The sequence below is a fragment of the Hirundo rustica genome, chromosome 8, assembly GCF_015227805.2.
Source record: "Hirundo rustica isolate bHirRus1 chromosome 8, bHirRus1.pri.v3, whole genome shotgun sequence".
Lineage (NCBI taxonomy): Eukaryota > Metazoa > Chordata > Aves > Passeriformes > Hirundinidae > Hirundo > Hirundo rustica.
Genome location: NC_053457.1, coordinates 6,533,385 through 6,555,255, shown reverse-complemented (window position 1 = coordinate 6,555,255; position 21,871 = coordinate 6,533,385). Strand labels below are relative to the sequence as shown.

The 21,871-nt window shown below is 39.6% G+C and overlaps 1 long non-coding RNA gene across 1 annotated transcript in view; it reads left to right on the top strand.

The window, feature by feature from the left end:
• The window catches only part of LOC120756059 (uncharacterized), a 90,728-nt gene extending 82,750 nt beyond the window's left edge, over positions 1-7,978 (top strand). Inside the window, exons 2-3 of the long non-coding RNA XR_005702002.2 lie at positions 4,018-4,166; positions 6,802-7,978. This is a non-coding gene — a long non-coding RNA (uncharacterized LOC120756059). The remainder of the gene's footprint in view (positions 1-4,017; positions 4,167-6,801) is intronic.
• Positions 7,979-21,871: the final 13,893 nt, after the last annotated feature.

Here is a 21,871-nt window from a genome sequence, read left to right as displayed (position 1 = left end):
TGGCATCCAGCTGATTCTGTGTGCAGCCAGGACTGCCTCTTTCTGCAGATGTGGCTCCACATGGCCTTACATTTACACCCTGATGCAAGTAAGCCATTTTGATAGCAGACAGTATTCATACAATGATATTTCAAGTCGCTGTATTATTTGACATTGTATATTAACTCATAATTTTTTTTTGCATTTACAGAAAACTCTTTTTAACCATATATCAAATGTACCCATTCTCAATGAATTTGAATGTAAGGCTTGCTTGGCCTTCATAGGAACATAAAGAAAAGGTGTCTGCTCTTGAAGGAAAATCTCAGTATTTGGTTGCAATTCCAGTTTATTACAGCTGGTGTCAGTCATAAATCCTCTCAGACTTCCATCCTTAAGTGGAAAGCTTATCAAATGACTGATTTCCATTTGCTGTGTTTATTGTTTGCATTTAATATGCTTTAGAATGTTATTAATAGGTTTTAAGCAAAAATTCATCTTCGTTTCATCGGCCTCAAACCATGGAGATGCATCTTGCCAGACCCATGGTACACTGTCATCTAATACTGAGAAAGAGTTTATTGCTTATTTGTGTTCTGTGCCACATACCTGAGGTCTCATCCGTTCCAGAAAGTCAAATATTTCCTGTCTGCTGCAGTCATAGGGAGTTTTTTGGGTTTTTTTTATGAGGGCAAAGACAGATACTATGTCAGATTGCATTGGGTACTGCAGATTGAAAGGTTATCATTGGGGAACTCATCTGAATTATAATCTAATTAATATTTGTTAAATTTTTTAACAGTTTTTGTTGTTGGGGGTTTTTTGTTGTTGTTGTTTGGTTTGTTGTGGTTTTTTTGTTGTTTTTTTTTTTTGTGGCAGAGCCTATCCCTTTTATTCCGGAGCAATGTCTAAAAAATTGCATCCTTGAGCTGGACTGGAATCTTGCTCATATTTAAACATTAGCTGATAATAATTTTATGCATCATGTAAACCTTTACATAATGAAGTGCTTTGGCATTCATCTCATGCAGTAATATTTGCTTTTTGATGACAAGCTAAACTGTCACTGGTGTGTGCAGCATTCCAAATGCCCTCTACCATTACAGCCTGATTTGCTGTGAGCTGTGTAGTTGCATTTTAAATTAATAATAAAATATTAAAGCATGTATTAGAAATAGCAACTTTGGAATGCTTAGCCCTTCCCCGCTGGAATTATCTGTGGGTTAAGTGTGGGTTTGATCTAAAGCAGTGCTATTTTCCTGTTGTCTCTCAAAGGACTTTCTTCCTGTTATTCCACAAGTGAATTTGACCCTGTTTGCAAATCCCCTCTCTTCTTTCCTTCCCATATGCAATGTTCTGTGACAATAGAAATATAATGTTCAACCTTGGTTTGTCTTGTTAACAGCATGTGGTTAGAATATTGCTGCCATTTCAGTCACATTTTTGCACTTGTCCCCTACTGTCTTGGCTGGTTGCCAGCACAGTGATTTATGCTTTGTTTGCCTCCAGATGTGATTATTGCCTTTCTTTCCTGGATGAGCCCTCTGAAGGAGTTCTTCACACATTAAAACGTTGAAGCTCTTAAATCAGGGACTTGCTTAAACTAATTTTCAGTGAAAATGAGCATAAAAATTCCTGAAGGAACAGAAAACACCTGGACAAAATTTTGATTTCACTAAAAATTGAGAAACTAAGATGTCTTGGCTTTAAAATGATGATGTAAGCTATTAGAGATTCAGTATAACCTCATCTATTTAAGTGCAGCCCTGGGCTATATTTTCTAGTCAAGGGAAATTTTTCTGTGCTGCTTAGTATGTTTAGTGAGAACTCACACTTTCATGGTGAAAAGACAGCTTAAACATAAGATTTTTATAAGGCTTTGATTTCTTTCTTCTTTTGCTTTAAAAATTACTTTAATGTCTATTTTAATATATGTTGAACTTCAAGGAAGTTAGAATTTTATATTCCTAATCAGTGCTGCCTTCAGAGCACTTAACCTTAAAATTATATTCTGTTCCAAGTAAAACTCCCTTTCCTCTACTTCCCCAAGTATCTGCAGGAAACAGTTCACCTAAACAAGTTATGATCACGGATGTTGAAGGTGAGCAAAAATATAATCATGCTTTAGAGATGAAAGCTAAGAATTTTGAATTTAAAAAGTGTTAGTTTTTATCCTTGAATTCAGCCCCTCCTCCCCACTACACACACTCTTGAGTTTCTTGTTGTTTAAGTGCACGTTGCCTCTGAATTCAGAATGAATGATAGACTAGCATAGTTTTCCAAAAGATGTCTCAAGAAAATGCATTATTAATTTGGAGTAAGTATGAACATTTTGTAGGAAATGGCTTGGATTCAGACATCTGGAAAATGAAAGCATTATGTATTGACCTACTGTAATTTGCTAGGATGCTGGTAATTTCCTATTCATTTGTCTTGGTACCAGTGGAGAGAGTATTGTCTTTAAAAACAGAACTGTTTGTGCTGTATTATTTAAAACAGTACTCCAAAACCAGAGAATTACCACTGCAGCTCTACCTAATCAAGTGAGATGCATTCCAGTTCTGCTGCCTTTAAGTACACGGGGTCAATGCGTTCACTTGCAAAGACTTCTTCACTTCTGTAGCAGCAGGAGGCAGATCACCAGTGTAACCATATACAGGTACTGCAAAACTGCCCCTCCAGTGACTGGAATTTGTGCTTTCTGCAGAGTAACTGGACCAGTTAATCTCTGAAAGTCCCTGACCCAAGGCAGAAAGGGCTTTCTTAAATTAAATAAAAAACTGGAGAAAACCATGGAATAACAAGGTGCATGTCTAGCTCACGATTCTATTTATTAACGGCAGAACTGTGCGCCGCTGGTTCTTTACAGTGTGTTTGTGCTCCCTTCAATTACTTGCTGAGAGCCACTCAGATCCGGCCCTGTGTCATTGTTTGTATTGCACAGGAACATGAATCAAGTCTGTCACACTTTTGATGTGGCTGCCAAGTCAACAGCACAGTCATTGTAAGTACTTAGCAAAACCCCCTCCATGTTTTCTGCCAGTGAGGACAGAACGATTTTTTCCCCCTTTGCTTGTTTTTATCACTCTATGGCTGATTCCTTTAAAAGTGACATTTATTTGTCAGCTGAAAAAAAATGATCTTGTCAGGTGTTGTTCTTAATTACAGATTTTGAGATTTACGAAGTATGCATTTTGTTTTTCATTTTGGGACATATCGTCTCAAAAAGCATAAAGGAAATATTATATCCAGCATTTCAGTTTTGTATTTTCTTACTTTGGTAGTTTCTTTTTAAAATTCCTCTATTTGTAAGGAATCAGATCTAGCAGTAGTCCTTCCAGAAAGCAGAGGTTTGGATAGGTAGGTGTGTACTGAATCCCAAAATACCGTTAAATACCAGCTATCCTAATCTCTTTTTGGCAGAATATTAGGCTGACATTGTCAGTTTAATTTCATCAAGGGCGTAAATGTCCTGTTGCCCCAGGGACTCCAGGAAAAGGTATTTTCAGTTTTTGTCATTATGCCAGGCATAATAGTCTCTTTTCTGAATTGGTCTTATGGGTTTCGAATAGAAAAAGTATTAGCATGCAGACTGCAGTATGTAGAAAAAATCCATGCTCTTAAATTTGAGTTGTCTGTAATGGACAAAAGCTCCAAGACCAGATAAAACCGTGTTAAAATTCCAGCCCTGGAAATTAGGTGGTCTTTGGTTCTGTATCTATTATTGGTAATCTGGCAGTTTTCGTTACACCCTGGATTTGGTTTTGCACTCTAACGTAGAGTTCAAGTCATTCCTAACTGAATAGGAGATGCCAGTGTCACAGTTTAAGATCGAATGACGGTGCAGAGACTAAATAGATGTGGCTATCAAAGCACTTCAATCATAGATTTACGTAGTCTTTGAAATTACACATCTCCTCTGTTCTGTAGAAAAAAAGGCACAGTCCAGGAAAGAAATAAAGAAATCACTGAGTTAGCCTAACTGTTCCGGCCCTGCCTCATGTTCTTCTTTAGCTGTGACCATCCTCTTCCACACAGGTGTCCCTGGAGATTGAAGCCGTGATCCCAAACCCACAGCATGCCTGATTTTGGGCTGGCTGGTTCTTGCACTCAGTGCCAGAGGACTTCGGGCTCGCTGGTGCTCACAGTCTGCTCCTCTCCAAGGTAGGAGGACTTCTGCACTCAAGGTAGATGACTTCTCAACTCTCATAACTGAATTACTCCCTTCTGCTGTAGGGATGAGCTGCTGCAGCAAGCTGTTTTATTTAAAACAGGTCTGCAGTGAATTCCTCAAACCTCTTCACAATCCTTCTTTAAGTGTCAGATACTAACTTTGGAATTACTGGATTTAGATTCTCACCTAGAGCCCATTTCTCTGATACCTAATAATAACCATCAACAGTTAATTGTCTGTCTCCGTTGTTACATTTAAAACGAACAAAAAGCTAACTGCATTGCTGCTGACATTGGCCAAAAAGCTCCAGCTGTACACTGAGTGCAAAAAAGTGAAATTAAAATCAACTGCACCAACAACCACCCCCACATCCCCAGCCCCACTGAAACAGCAGTAAGAAAACCTGTGGCTTTACAGAAGTCAAAGATTTCTCAATTTGATTTGATACAACTTATTTCCAGTAAGTTTCACAGTCAGGAGAAAAATTTTAAAAGTTGCTCTGTTTAGGGCATAATAAAAAAAATAAAATTTAATGGATTCATTTGCATTTTTCTATCAGTTATCCATGATTCATTCTTACCTCTTGGAATGCAGTACACAGATGAGTCATACAGAGGAACAGCCTCTGCATAGGAAATTACACTGTCATTTATAAGTAACATTGCTTTTCCAAGCTGAAACAAAGATGGGCCACAGCAATCAGAGATAAATCTCCACTGACTTGGAGCCCTTGTTTAGAAAACCCACTCCCCTGTGGGTGTGTGAAACCAGGGCCTGACTCAGAGCATATGGAGCTAATGGAGCTAACTCCATTAGTTTGGGGATGCTGGGAACCTTTCAGGATCACCACTTCAGCTAATTTATTTTTTGTTTTTGGAACAAGATACGTTAAAGGACACGTTGCACTTTGGTGTTGTGACTGAGCCTCCTTGCAGGGCTGTTCTTCCCTTTCTTGGAGCCCTACGTACACCTGGAGTCAGGCAGTCAGGTCCAGACTCCGCGTCTGCACTCCTCCCTTAGCACACGCTTAGCAGGCTTTGAACGAGGCTTGGTGGGAGCAGCAAAGCCCAGGAGCTTGTGCCAGGACAGGGTGCCTGGCAGTGAACTGCCCTCCTATTCAATCCCTATTGAGCTGGGCAGGGCCAGCCCCAAGAACGGCAGTGGTCGAAGCACCCTGCTGAGAGAGGTGGAACTACTCCTGCTCTTCGAGGACCTTTGATGAAGCCCTGTCCCTTGTGCATTAACATGTCGTCTGAAAATTTCTGGAAGCTTGTTCCCTTTTTGTGAGATCATCATTCAAGACAGAAGGAATGAAGCCCAAAAGCTTCCTAGTTTTTCTAGGATTCTCTTGAATATTCCCAAATGATGGAAATGGGAGAGAGAGAAGAAATATCATAGCAACAGCATCTGTTGACTGCCAAATGTGTTGTAATTCTCTGGCCTTTTAAATGAATGCTGTTCATATGCATTGCAAAGCCTGCAAGAGGAGGAACTAAACATACCAAATTTGAAACCTTCAAGAGGCTGAATATCATTCAGACTGTGGTTTCTGATTTCAAATGAGTAAACCACAAATTTTCCCAAATCTGGAAACACAAGACTGCACACCTTTAATCACTGGTATATAGTGAACTTGATTGGTATTTTCAGAGCATCAGTAAAACTCACAGGGGGAAAACAGACATGAAAACTAGACTGTATGCATGGAATACCAGTGATTATGTTATATATGCATCTGAGATTTGTACTTAATTCAAGTCAGGATCTAATCCAGCTCCCATTAAGTCAGTGGGAATTTTGCCAGTGAAAACAATAGTAACAGGATCTGGCCAAAATAATTTAATCCACCCTCTTCAGCTGCTGTGCTCACAGCAAGAATGTTGCCATTAAGAAGTTTATATGGACATAAATATTCACTTTAATTTCCTAGAGTTTGTCTACTTGCTTAAAATTGCACTTGTGATTAAAAAAAAGAGCAACACAGTGTACTATGGCAGCATTTTAATCACTCTAGGTTCAGGAATAAATAGGAAAACATCTTAAATATTTTATACAGATTATATTGCAATTTTGAGTTAACAATTCATTTTGGAGTTGTTTATATCTTTTTCAGTCTCTGTTGGTTTATTTTTCTTCTGTTGTTCAGGTTTCCAAACTACTCTCTGAGAGTGATTGTGATGGGTTTAGAATTTTTTCTCCTATAATTGCATTCTGGAAAATTGTCACTCTGCATGTTGTATCACTGAATTGCATCTTGCCTCATGCTGTGATTCTGCTCCAGGAGGAGGAAAAGTTTAGGGGTGTATCATACTAATACGATGTTTAATGGACTGCTCTAAGCCTTTGAAGGATGCAAGAACGTCAGCATGAGGAAGTTTTCAGCAGCTGAAGCGTTTTTGAATGGTATTCAAAGGTTTTATTACACCAGCCCCTGCTCATCAGTGCCGCCCTTTCCCCATGAACTTCATTCATTAGGAGCTGCACTAACTGGGAAGAGCTCAGGTTTAGCTCCTTGGCTTAGAACTTCATGAGGGAGAACAAGATGCCACTTCTGGAGACCTGATGGTTTGTGCCCCTGTGCCTGGCACCTTCTCTCAGCTGACTACCATTAATACTTCTCTGTGCCCTTCTTTTCCTTTCCACTGCAGGAGCAGCAGTGAACCCTGAGATATGAATGCACTGCAGCCCTTCTCAGAGAAGGCAGGCAAACAATGATGTGCTCTGATCCAGACTCCAGGATGTCTCAGGAATATGGGAAAAATGCAATTCTGCTATTGGTGAAGAGCTTGGGAATCTGTAGGAACTGACCAGGAGTGGCAATGAGGAGGTGTTTTTAAGGGCTTATTTTGCTTCTCGTTATCCTCCTCTGATTTTGTTAGCAACAAAATTCACTTTGCAACTTGAGTGGAACCTGTTTTGCCCCTTGACATATTTCTCCTGGTACTTATCTCACTCATGAAGTGTTCATTAATTTTTTTTCCCCCTCTCCTCAGCTGTGACAGAGGAGGGTGAGAGAGCGACTCTAGTGGTGGGTGCCTGGCATTGGGCCAGTGTAAAACCACAGCAAAAAGTCACTAAAATTTCAACTCTTCTCCTGCCCTCTCTCTCCTTTCCTTTTTTTTTCTCCTAGATAGATTTGCTTCAGTTTCAGAAGCCTTGAAAATCTTTGGGGGTTAAACTAAGGCAAGAACACACTCTGCATCCATTTTAATGCCTCTTCATGGCCCCACAACAATGTCTAGTATTGTTCTTCTTGGGCAATCTGAGTTTCCTCTCTTAGTTTTAAGGGCCAAACAAAAGCAAATCATCTGGGCACAGCCTAGAGCAGGCAGAGGGGCCCATGGGAGGCAGGAACTGTGGTTAGCACGGTTTGTACTGGCCATGTGTGGCTGTTCCAGCTCATGACCCTGCCGAGAGATTGGGTATCTTCACCTCCTCATATGATAGACTTTAAATTGGGTTTGCTCTTGGCTTTTTATTCTTGCCAGTCCTTGGACGTGGTCTCAGTGATGGTATCCAGCCTTCTCTGGCTGACTTTGATATCGTGGCTCGCTTTTTCTTTCCCTCATTGTTTAGTCTTGCTTCCTAGGACTATCTCTGTATAGCAGTATAGAGATATGTGTATTTGTTTGCTTTTTTTCTTCAAAATTAATATTATAACTGCAGAGTCTGTTACCCAGGAAATGTTTGGATCATTTCACAGTGGATATCTGAATCTTATTAGTGGGTAGTGAAGGTTACAAAATTCTCATACTCTCTCCTAAAAATATTTGGGAGGATTTTATGAGTGCCTCTGCAAAATCATTTCATTCTATATTCTGGCTATCTGGTTATAAAGATGATTGTATATTAGATTTTGTTTATGAAAGAGATGGAAAAATTCAATGCATTGAATTAAAATCCTGAATAGGAAATATAAAAGCATTCTTCCTGGATATATTGAGTTATGAGTTCTGTGACTGAACATTATTTTATATTTATATTTGGTGAATTATTTATTCCAAATAGATTAATTATAAAGATGACTCTGAAAACAAAACAAGAACTCCCAATGCATAGTTGCTTTATTGTGGGAGTGGGTGGTTTTTTGATTATCTAATCTATTGAGAGAATCCATGCATCTTTATTATACTACTTAATGGCCTGAAAACGCATTACAACAGCATAGTAGTTTATTTATCGCTATATAAAGTTGAATTACTTTTAATGAGACATTTGCATACAATTATTGCAATCACACTGAAATGGAACAGCTACCTCAGCACATTTTTGATACTTTGGCTCCAGAACTCTGAGGATTTCCCTTTGTAGCTGTGGTAAAAGTAAATTTCTGTTACCTATGCTCCAGACTATGGTACATGCTCTACCACTGTTTCTGGAGGGAGGGAGCCCATGTTGTTCCAAATTAAACTGTAAACACTGATTCCCCTGAGAAGTACAATAGGCTTAGTGCAAGATACAAGCAACTAATATTTTTATGGATGTCAGCTCTCATAGTAAGTCTGTTTTCTATTTCAATTAATATTATGCATAAATCAGTGTGTCAGTAAAATAAGCAGCACCACACTAAAAAGAACACAAGGCAACTGTAATTAAGCCATATGTTTAGTAATGTGCTGAACAAACAATGGAAAAAAATTACTCTTTGGTTACTAAATCAATTGTAATCAACCTCATTCCGCCCACTCATCCACCTCTATGAGCGGGATAATACAGCTGTAGATATCAGGAACAAATCCAGCAACTAAATTAATAAAGCAAAATTAGTGGTTCAGCTACATGTGTTGGCATGAATGTATTGCTCCCTACAGCTTTATCTCTACAAACATCCTTTTGCTCCCAGAGGGCACTTTAAAATCCATACCGTTGAAATAAATATAAAGAAATTACTCAGCTTTATAATTACGGCATCATTTAAGAATTTCTCTGCCTTTTGCCAAATGGATTGAAATATGATGGATTACTGCTAACTGTTTATCTCCAATAGTCAAAGACAACCTATGGCTAGTATTTGCTGTCAGGCAGCTTGTCAAGCTCACAGGGATCACCTGAGGGAGGGTATTTGTGACACAGGGACTGCGGTCACATGGTGTGGGATAGCAGGTCAATGTGACACTGCCACTTCAAGGTAAATACCTGGTAGTATAGGCTTATCTTTCATCCAACCTTCCCTCACGGATGTGGGCAGAGGAGAGGCGTTTCCTGCCTACCAGGAGTGAGGGGGAAGATACAAAGGGTGGCTTTACCATTTTTTGGAGCCTGAAGCCAAAAATGGCATTCCTGTTAACCTGGCAAAATTGCATTCTGGTTGGCTTGGTCGTGGTGGCTGGCTGTATCATGGGCTCCTGCCAAAAAGGAGTGGTGTTGGTAACTAGGAAAACATCGAAAAGGTGCCTGCTCCATGTTCACAGTAAGGAGCATGGCAGCATCCTGGGCTCAAGACAGCCCCACTGCGCCTATCTGGGAGCCAGTGTGAACAGAACTAGAGCTCACAGAACCCAGATTCATTTTAGTGTGCGTAACACAGGGCTGGAATACATCCACAGGCCTTTATAACCCTTGGGAGCTGCAACAAGGGCACATCAGCTCAGTTACCAATGGCTCTGGTTTGGTTATCCTGCAAGTCACAGTATTTGTGTATGGCAGGAAGTGTCTGGGAATTCATTTCAGGTGAGGTGCACGCAGATAATGTGTTTAATGCTTTTATCTTATTAACCTGTGACTGTTCGTCAGTGAGCTATTTAAAGAGCTAAGTGCTGTTTGACAATGAAGGACATTTCCTTGCCAGCTATTTAATAGTCTTCAAAGAGTAGACATGGCTTATGGGCATGAAAAAGAATGAAAGGAAGAAGCAAAAGTCTCTAATTCCTGAGTTGAAATTCCCTGGAGGTGTTTGTCCAAAGAAGGAAAACCCAGATCCCCAGAGCGTATTCCTAAAGAAAATGTAAAACTGCATTACTTTTCTGTATTTCTTATGTAAGATTCCACTAATCAGGATTTCCTGGATAAAGGAATGTCAGCTAAATCTTAATTTTTGCTGGCTTCCCACAGAGTAGCGATTATTAAATCCAATAAATACCTCCTACAAATATGTATATGCAATGATAAAGTATAATTCTTACTGTAGGAAAAAAAGCTTTAAAGCTTTACTTGTAGTTTATAAATATTAATGAAATAATTTTTAGTAGAACCTTGTGAACTTAGAAGATATTTAGAAGGTGTAAGCAATTATTGCATAATGAAATCAAGTGTTTGAAGGAAGTGGAGACAAATCCTGAAAGAAAATTCAAGTTTGCTTGAAAGGTTCCAGTACATATCTTCAGTGATTTTTAAAAACAGTTTGAGTTCTAAATTACATTAGTGCCTTGATGATATTGAAAGTTTTGGGTGCCTAGTTTTATATCAAAATGATTTTTAAAAACCATTAGTGGTTTGATCAAACCCACAAAAATTAGTGAGAATTTAAGTTAAGAGCTGGAAAAGAAAGTCCTTATTTTCATTTTAAAAATTATTCTGCTGTGACCAACCTGTGTGCATTAGACTGACTTTGCTCCAGCTTTCTTTACTCCATAAATTTACAAATGCCTTGATGTGCCAGTAGGTCCAGCTTTGAATATTCAGTAAAATTGCACTATAGGATCTGCGGATGATGGTGAGATACTAGGCACAGACATCACTGGATTGTATGATTCCCAGTTAGCTGAAAAGCCAACTGCAGCAGCAAGCTCACGTCTCCTGCTCCTGCTTTGATGTTTGGGGCGAGAGGCTACAGTAGCACCTAGCTAAAACTTTAAACTATAGAGAAAATGCAGTAGCATGGAAGAGTTGTCAGTGGCTGTGGCTGCAGATCTGCAGTGGGAAGTGGAATGGTGTCCTACAAAAGCCCAATTACTTCTTTCAATGTTATAAGGTAGTCAGAGTAATAGAGGATATGCAAATAATTCTGGCATTGGAACACCATGTAATTCCTTTAGTATACAGCTGCTCTTCTAGGGAATGAGTTGGGTGCAACAATGTGGATTCTTCTGCATCAAGGTGAGACAGGTTTACTAATGAGGAACAACTGGAGGAATCCTGATGGAGTAAGTACATCTGTCTGTACTGCATAGGCAGTGAAGGCAAGGGTTAGTAACAGTCCTAACTGTTCTCACCAGACCTGAAGTCATTCTAGAATGAGTAGCAGCCTACTGCTTCTTGCATTCCAGCCTTTCTTTATTGGCAGCTAGAGAGTATGGGAAATATTGTGACTGTATGAACTAAACCCAACTGCACCAAACTGGCCATGTGGCAGCTTGTTTGAGAGGTCAGTTCTGTGAGATGCTGGAAGGGGGTCACATCTTGTCTGGTGTCATCGGCTGGCACGGGGCCGCATGTCCTGCAGGCGATCCTGGAGTGTGACGTTGACAGAAGCGATGCCGGGAGGGCTCACGCACCTGAAGGCTGGGAGGGTGAAGGGGATGTGAGTCAGCCCTGAGTCAGCCACCCTCCAAACAGCCAAAGCTGCTGCAGCACGGGTTGCTGCCAAGGCACTTGAGGAGTGTGTGCAGCTCTGCTGGGGAGGGGATGTTGGAGGAGCTCTTACACACGGCTCCCTAGCATCTGGTGGTGGCACAGCTCTGCTCGGCTCTCTCAAACTGTGCTTCAGCCCATTTAAATCCTCTGTGTCTTATGGTGGTATAGGCACTGTGAAGTGAAGCATTACTCAGAGGAATGTCTGAGTTGCCCCCAGCTGGGCCAGTAGACTGTGATGTGGGGCATCAACTTCTTCCCAGGGGTGGAAGCTTTGCTCTCCTGAAATTACAAAAAGCTTAGTGGTCTTACAGTGTATTTACATACATTTTAAATAGAGTGAATCAAATGGACGTAAAAGATAAATCTTAATGGAGTCCACATTTGTTCTCTTTGTAACATGTCAAAACTAGGGAGAAAAATTTGCAGTAATGATCTTGCAGATGAAAATAAGTTACTTTACATTACTAATGGACAGTTTATATTGCACAGCCACTGTCCCAAATTGCACAGTATGCACACATTATAGAACCTCCTCGCTATCTCAGATAGATAAATAACCTCAGCACAAAGCCAAGAAAATTTATAGCATGCATGAATCTCTCTCCATTATTCTTTTCCAACTAAGTTTCTGTAACTCTTTCTGTTGCATATGAATTACTTCACTGACCAAGCTAATTCCTGATTAACTCCCTTGGCTCCAGTGGAAGTACTCCAAAGATGATTTTGAGGTGTACACTAAAACAGGTCATACAGTGAGTAGATGGATGTTACAAAACAAAGTGATCGTGCTAATTGGCAATGGCATCATCCCATCAGCCCCAGAGCAAGTGCATTGTTCCTAGCCTCTGTTATAGATCTCTATTAATAAAGGCCAGTCATTTCTTTCTTTTCTTTTTCTATTGCTTGTGTTCTAAAGCAATTAGCTCCTTGGAAACTATTTTTCCTTTCATCTGGAGACAAATGCTATTTCTGCTTATGTTTTTATAGTTACTACCTAATATGATTTTGGTTGTTCTGGCAGAAATGTGTTGTTGGACTGTCTGTCACCCTACAACTAAAGATCTCAAAGCACATGGCCCATCTTAGGACTCCCAACACTCAGAAGGTATATAGGTAATTTTATAGATACTTAATAGACAAAAGGAGTTTAAATTCTGTCTTGTCTGGAAAATTCTAATGGGTTTAGTGTGCTTGCCTTTTGGGAATGATCCTTGCACATTCACATCGCAGCTGTTCCTTCTGGTGGAAACCTGAACATTGCTTGGTGGACTGTGCATCTAAATGGACTTTCTGTTGTGGGTGGAGGTTACATCAGTGCACTGATGGTTTTGTATGAGTCTGGGTCTGCTGCAACAAGCTGTTGCATTTCTTCCTAACATGTGTTTCACATCACTGCAGAATTAGCACATCATCACACAAATGCTCATGCCGGGTTCAGTCCAGGAAGGAACCAAATTTAAAAGGAAACTGCATATGTGTAAGTTCAGATTTTTGAATAGGAGCTGCTGCTAAAAGGCTCATTAAAAAATCCTGGCATGTATTGAGGTAAGAAAAATGTCTTTACAGTTTTTAAATTTTGGATCAAATTTTTCTCAGCATCATTAATCAAGATGAAAACAAAATGCCGAGATTGTGTTAATTATTCATGTATAATGGTCTGGGAAATGTGGAAAATCTTAAAATTATGAGAAAAGAGTTTGATGTTCTTTTAAATATTTAAGTTCATTGACAACCCCAACCCAAAAATTAACAGAAAGCTAAACTGAGCTTCTTAAAATGCGTATGGACTGACACTAAGTATGAACATTTTCAGTCTTAAAGGAATAAAATTGAGAAAATGGCAAGCAATCAGAAACAAAAGTTACATTACATGCCTAACTATTGTATCTATAGTGGCCACTACTACTGCCATTATAATACACAAGAGAATTTGAAAGCATTTAGATTTGCCTTTTCAGCTGACAATCTGCTGCAGGTGCTGTGCCATTATAAATAACTATTCAGCTGTTATGTGTTATTGTCTAAATCACCATTTTGAACCTGAAGTATAAGCTGTACAACCCATAGATCAAATCTAAGAAATTGGCTCTTGTTTGCAATGTTATTTTAAAGGAAGAAAATACCCAGTAAATCAAACTCACAAAGAATTTTAATTATGCTACTTGTTCCTAGGAGCAGTATTACAGTTTTACATTCCAACACTGTGTGCATGGGAAATGTAATACACAGCACCTGTTAACAATACATACTCTGATGAATGCTTAGCTAAAAATGGGTGTCTGATTTTTTTTTTAAATTATGTAGGGTGGGGAGAAAGAAGATTGAGTCCATTTTTCCGTAAGCGGACAAAAAGTATCTATTTAGTATAATGATTTATGTTTTGCCGTCAGATGAAATCATATAGGGAATTTTTTTAATCTAATACAGAAATAATTATGATTGCTCTATCATTATTACATGAATGATAACATGATACATGAGTATTTATGCATAGCAGCAAAAGGTGTAGGTAGCACTGGAAAAAAATTTTCCATTATAATCCCCTACTTGCAACCTCTGATTTTAATTCTTATTTGGCACCAAAAATTTAGATGGTTGAGCTCAACTTAAAAAATGTTTTATTTGAATTGCATTTAATTTCTCTATATTTTCAACAAGACTTTTCACTGTGGCTGTGAGAAAAATATTTTTCTGGTATGTGTATAAAACATCCAGTTACAGTTTATACTTCGAAATGCAGCAGAGGCAGTGAAAATTTAAATAGTCATTTATCAAGAGTAATGTCTGGCTTGGGTAACATGCAAAAGGTAGTTACCAAGAAGGAATGTACGATCCGTGTGCTAGTGTAAAAGCAAGAGGTAGAAGAAAAATTACATTGTGAGTGATAAACCCAGGAAATAAAACTTTGAGTCAGTTTTGTGTAGGAAAGCCTATCATCATCTTTTGAAGCTAAGTCTGGTTTTGGAGCTTGATCTTTTCATCAAAGGGAGTTTCAAAATTTAATCAGAGGAAGTAAAGAGGCAGAAATCAGAGCTGAAAGACCATCCTGATCCTCCATTTTGGGGACTTTCCATTTTTACTGCAGTTGAGTTCTAATTGCTAATTCGATAAATAAGTAATGGGTCCGTCCTCCCATCCTTGCACTGGCTGAACTCCTGTGGCTTTGCCTGTGGACTGCTGAGCTGCTGCCCTGCTCAGGTGGCTGCAGTGCTGAGATGGGGGAGCCCTGACCAGGCACGGCAGGGGGTGGGTGCGTCGCTGGTTCTGAGCGCACGAAAAGGTTGAGGAGAACAACTGGAAATATTACCCAGGCAGCCTGACAAAGCCTTGTGCTTCTAAAGACAAATGTTTTCACGGCAGGGTTCCCAGGGAACAAAGGGAGTCATGGCCTTTACAAAGTACACAAATGTTAGAAATACTTGTATACAAAGTCTGACTCACAGCTCATGTAAAGAATATGACAAACTTCTTAGTCTAATTCATTAACTCTAAATAATGTCCTTTCAAATGCCATCCCCAGAAGCAGTTTCTATTGGAGCTATTTTTTATCTTTTTGCCACAGATTGTTTTAAAAGAATTATGGGAAATGACAGCTGTAGAACTATAGTTCAATTTTTCACAGATGAAACTACAAAATGCATGGAGTAATGTAATCCAGTCAGACAAGTGAGTAAATTATATCTTGGTTGCAACAACCGCACCACTTGCTGAATATCAATAGGGATACATTTCCTTCTTTACAGTAAAAATATTTGCTGTTAATGTAAATGGTTCTGAAAGTCCCTGGCAGTAAAGGCACAGATGCCAAACAGCATTAAAACTGAGCAGAATCTCATATGTTTTGTTTGCGAGGAAGAGGAAGAATGTTTTCACAGATGTTAAAACAAGGAGAATGATTCCTTTTACATTGCTTTACCATAATGAAACCCCATTAACTTCTATCAATTTCTTTCAAATTTCAAGTAAATGACAAAAGCATGAGCTCCAGTTCAAGGAACACTGTCAAACAGTGCACTGAGTTTTTTCATTCTCCTTCTAAATTTCCTAGGATAAATATGTGGGTAACTCTACTCCCTGTGGACCAAAATATACCCCTATTCTCCATAACCCAAGTTACAAGGTTCAGCAGAGTATATGTGAGCTGTGCCCCATCTTTCTCTTCCTTTGAATTTTGAGCTCCAAGATACTGAGGTTAGACTAATCAGACTTCCACTCTACAACAGGCTAATTCTGCCTCAGCTAAATCAATAAATTACATTAATAAATGCCTTATGGAAGTATTTGACCCCTACTCTAGAAGAAACCCATAATGTTCCATATGACATCACATGCAGAGCTCGTGTGCAGTTAAAGTGATATTCTTAGCACAAATGTATGTGCTGGCCTTGGGTCCTCTGCTCAATGGATTTTATTTTTACAAGAAGTAATACACTTAAGCTCTCTAGAGCTCTGCAAATTCATTTTTTACATGCAACTACATAATCTTTTTGGACTGAATATGGACATTAACTCCTCCTTTCAGCTCTCTATAAACATATGCTTGCACAGCAGATATTTCAAATTCAGAATCCAGGAAGTAAAGTGCTCCCAGGACTGACTACTGAGTTATATACCCTTTTATTTTAATGTACTTTGCCAGGATGAGTCCATAACCTCAAATGAGTCAGGGAAGAAAAGGGGAAGGGCAATAACAAACAGCTTCATCATAATTTTAACCCTATTGCCTAGTGATCATAGAATAACCTTTATGCTTACATATTTAAGGAGACTACATGGACACGTTCTTCCTGAGTAGGCTCATCCACTCCTTGGGATTTCTACTTTGTGATTCCAAGTACGCAAGGAGAAGACACAGTGACACCTCACCCAATTTATTGCTTGGATCTGGTGGCAGGGACATTTTGGATGTATTGCTAGACTGCAGAGTGACACATTTCACTCTCTTGGATAGACCTCTCTCTGAAAAATGGAGATACATTTGCCATACTGACTCTCCAGGTGTTGCTGCTGTAGTTAGGATTCTGATCCAAGACATCACTTAAATATGATGCTATTATGTCCCAGTAATTCAGGTTTGCCACTCCTTATTTAATATCTAAAGAAATACTGATACACCTTGGAAGCTGTTTGTATAGCCCAACAAACAAGCAATTCACAAATAAACAAAAAATAAAGTCAGCTTTAGTATACAAGACAACTTTTGCCGTGAGTAACTATAGTCTCTCTATTGAAAATCCCCCTGTAATTTCAGCTGGATCTATTTTTTCACTTGCTGCCCTAAATTGTTATATGTTATTCTAAAAGCCAGTTAAAATCACGTCGAGAAGGTGGCAAAAAATCAAACGAGCTTTGCAACCAAGGCAAGAAAGGAGTAAAATATGAAATCTCTGAAAGAAATTATGTTCCCATTTGGGAGCAAAAGGGCAAGGACAATGGAATCAGTGAATTCTTTTTTTTTTTTTTTGTATACTTTGCTGTGTTATTAAGATGTAATACTTCACACAGTTGTGTCTTTCTGTCTTCTTTGATCTGCCAACAGAATGAAATGGTAGTTCAAACTGAAAAGTCAAGTTTTGTCTGTCAAAATGAAATTTCAAGAGAGTTTGCCCAGAAGACTAATGTCTTATCTTTTTTGTGGAGTAAAATATGCTCCAGTTCATGTAAACCTGCCAAGATTAACAGTAGTTTATATCCTTAGAACGGATACAGAGTAGATGGGAATCTGAGCTCAAGTGGCAGTCTGAAGAGAGAATATATACGTATGTATTATATAGAACCATACTTAAGAATATGCTTAATATAATATTTTATATAGAATATGAATATGCATACATCTGTATTTTACAGATTTTATTTCTATTTGCAATTATAACTTGTTAAATTATTCTTTCTGGTGGTTTTCATCACTGCATTAATTGGCAAATTCTGTAATGCACAGCATGTCTTCCTGAAGAATGTGGCTCTCTGTCAATGAAACAATCCTCTCAGCAAACCCAAACCCCTGCACTATCCTTACATTAAATGACTTGTCCATTGTCACCTGTGTACTCATAGCTGTGTAAGACTTAGGGGGCTTAGAGCCATTCAATGGCCAGTGCTCTTCTTTTTGTCTCTTGTCTTGAATTTGGGACTTCTGAGTGGATTGTTGTGGTTTGAAGAATAACTGTGAGGAGTCCTTGAGTTCTGTAGAGATTTTGGGTTTGTTTTACCAATCAGTGACCTTAAGGGTAGGTAGTTTGAAACAGCTGTGCTCTGAATTATCCATATTGCTTTGTCTTATGCATCAGGTTTCGTGTAGTTTAGGTTTTTGTACTAAAAGGTACTTAGAGGGGAGAAAAACCTAAGCTGTCTTAGTTCATACTGATGGTGTAATGCAATGTTACGCATGCATTTACATTATTCCTTACAATCTAATACATAGTAAGGAGCTGTCTTGAACTACTGGATTAAATAAATTCCCATTTCTGCTTGAAGTTCTTGTCAAGAAAAAGTACAGGTCCCCTGGAGATAGGTTACATATTCTTTTTAGTCTTTTCTATTCAATTTTTAGGATTTCTATGAACCTAAATTCAATTTCTTGGCAATAGATATAGCAGTCTTCTGGCTATGATCAAGAAGAGAATCAATCTAAAATTTGCTTTTATCCTCCATTGAACCACTTCTCTTTATGGGAAGAAGATAATGGAATCATTGATAGAATACACATTTTACTACTTTCATTTCTCTGTATGCATATTGTTTTGAATAATTGAAAAGTTATGATTTGCTACATTTAACTTGTACTTTCTTATTGCTGGGCCGACATTTCAAGTCTCTCAAAATCACTGTCAAATCACATGGAAATTTTGCCTACCTATTAATTAAACAGGCAGGGAGAGATACTGAGCTAGACTGTGTTGACAAACAGTGAGCAAAAAAGAAGCAGCATCTCACCCTAAATAACTCTGTCTATCCTGCTGCTGATACACCAGAGCAGTTATCCTCTCAAACCTGTATCTCATTTTAATTGGATAGTGCCTGAGAAATGGCAGAATTATCTTTTTGTTTTAAAAAGAAGTTTCCCTGACAACATGGGATTTATGTTTTTCTTTTCCTACCATATAATCATGCCCAGATTTTTTTTTCTGAATGTGTATATCTGTATATGTAAAACAGAAGAACATTACCTAGAGGGAATGCTGTTCCCTGGATAGATTATCTGCGAAGAATGTTATGAAGAAGCCAGAAGGGGATGATTAATTACTATGACAATGCAGTCATGTACAGTAATGCAGGACTCTTTAGTAAGAGTCACGCAGCACTAATGTCCCGTTGCTTTCACAAATTACACATTTGACACAAGAAGAGTCAAACCCAAATACTGCGTGCAAGTTGTCCACATACGCCTGTGTTTCTTCTCAATTCTTGTACCACAGGGCACAAGTATAAGCAATTTGTTGTCATGAGGGCTGGCAGCCAGGGGAGCTGTATGTCCATCTGATGTCGATGGTAACAAGCAAGGCTCTGCTAGGAACTTCCGTCTGCTTTTCATCCTGAATTTGCCTATGTCTAATTACTGTGCTTGGTGATGCTTAACAAAAAGTGAATGGAAACGTGTTTGCGATTGTACGTTTTTATAGGGTCTCTGTCAATAGTGGGCCTGTTTCATGTCACAAAGACTTTGTTTTGTAAAAGGCAACTTCTGAAAATTCTTTCCTTTTCTTAAGATAGTAAGTTCCATTTACTCCTGAAATGCCAGCATCTCTGCAAGGAGACAAAAAGAAAATAAAATCAGATGGAATCGCTTTGGTTATTAAAACTTTGCAAGACTCAGTGGAATATTTTGGAGCACTTGCAGCTGCTGGTTGTGTCCCAACTGCAGGTGGCCTGCACTATCAAAGCCTTGCTTGCAGCTGTGACCTTTATTCCCCTTTTGACGTAGATTGTGTGTTGCAGGTGAATCTGCTCCCTGCCCAAAAGATGGAGTATCCTGAGGAAGAGAAAAGTATTTCTACAAAGACAGCTGTGTAGTTCATTGTGCAGAGAGCAATGTGGAATTGCTATATTGGTGATGTTTCAGTGCATAATTAGTAAAATGAAAATCTGAGAACTTGAAGAATATAAAGGGGGACAACCAGCCCTGCCCCTGCCAGGCCTGAGTGTTAGTGGGCTGTGTGGTGATTATCTTGTACAGGCTAGAGGTGGCCCAGGCACCATGAGCTAAAGAGCTTTAATCAAAGATAAAGACAAAGACAGCATTCTTTCCAAGATCCTTGTGCGCTGAGTGACGCCTGTCTTGGCAAAACATCTCCCAAACCTGAACTCTGGTTGCTTCTCAAATAGAAGAAAGAGCACTTACAGTGTAAAGCAAGATTTTCAAATGTGTTCTGTTTAAATTACATATTTTGAATATTAAACAACAGACACTTTCAGGAAACCTTTACATCTAACACAGCTGCACCAGTGGAGAAAGAGCTCTGCTGTTCTCCTCTAACCATTAGAAATCATAGGAAATCTACCATGGTTACCTATAGTAGGAAAGGACTATGTCAGTGTTTTAAGTTCAGCATTTCTGTGTTGCACTTACAAATTTTGCATTTGAAAGAAATCAAAAAGCCACCTTAAATATTCACATACACATGTGGTTTTGTAAACATGAAGGATCCACATGAAATTAGACGGCATGGCTTGATGAGACTCTTGAATCCTTTATTATTATTATTATTTCTAAGCCTTCGGACACCAACTATCTAAAAATCTAAATTGAAAAGTAGGAAGTTTAGGAGCTCACTACTGGAAATGTGGTTTGAGCTTCAATCAGTGCTCAGCTTCAATCACCTGCTCAGTTCAAGTTTTGTGTAAGCGAGAATTCAGTCCTTTTATATTGAGCAAGAGAAACAGAATTAGATCTTTCTAAAGGCTTTAAGCCCCTGAGTTTTTTACATTGAAAATGTTCATGGAAGTCAGTGGGCATTTTCAGTTCCAGAGGAATGCAGGGTTAAGTCTAGAATCTACCTGTTACTAACTAGATAACAGAATAAATGTACAAAATGTTACATTGCATCCAAATATCTCATTTAATTCCCCAGTTTTAACACCTTACTACGTGCAGTGCTTGCAGCTGTGAATAATGTTCTTATTTGGTTAGATTTATATATGCTGTAAAAGGGGCAGTAACAGCTGTACAGCTACCAGCCATGGAGCACAGCACAAATTGTCGGAATTCACAGTGTGGGCTCTATTTCTTTAAAATACTATGAATAATCCTACAAAACACTGCAGGATCCAGCTCTCTGAACCTCAAAGATTTGACTACTTTTGGAAGCACGATTGGTCTACCTGTGTCAGTGAGGGTCAGGGTGTTTGAGTAGGAACAGGAGCTACAGACGTGCTGAATCTCACACTGTACATCACAATCTTAATGGGTAATGGGCATGTTCTTGTCTCTTGTCCCCCAGCTAGGACACAGGCACTGTACTTTGTGGTTTGCACACCTTAAGAAACTGAGGATGACAACCTTCTGGCGGTGCCAAACTGCTCCGAAGCAGTGGCAGAGCTTGAAACAGCCGCAGAAAATCCCGGGAGGCCCTTGCTTTATGTGGGGCACTGCACAGAATTTGTTTCGTCATACCAGCTCCCTCAGCACATCCATAAACTTTGCAAAGTAAGTTAGCTCTTTCTTTGTTCTCATTACTGTTCACCTACCAAACGTTTGCATTTTATTTGATCTTGCAGGCAATTACTATTACTCTGAATTAATGCTGCTGCATGCAATACAAAGCTGACAAGAGAAAATGTTTCAACATAGTTTTAGTTCACTGCTATTCGAAGTTCATTAAAGAAAAAGAAGCAGGCGCTGGATCGCGTGAGGGGGAGACCCGGAGCTCTGAGGGGAGCGGAGCAGGGGCGGGGCTCTGAGGGGAGCGGGGGCGGGGCTCTGAGGGGAGATAGGGCGGGGCTCTGAGGGGAGCAGGGGCGGGGCTCTGAGGGGGATGGGGCGGGGCTCTGAGGGGAGCAGGGGCGGGGCTCTGAGGGGGATGGGGCGGGGCTCTGAGGGGTGATGGGGCGGGGCTCTGAGGGGAGCGGGGGCGGGGCTCTGAGGGGAGCGGGGGCGGGGCTCTGAGGGGAGCGGGGGCGGGGCTCTGAGGGGAGCGGGGGCGGGGCTCTGAGGGGAGCCGGGCTCTGAGGGGCAGGGGTGTGGCTCTGAGGCAGGCGGGGCTCTGAGGG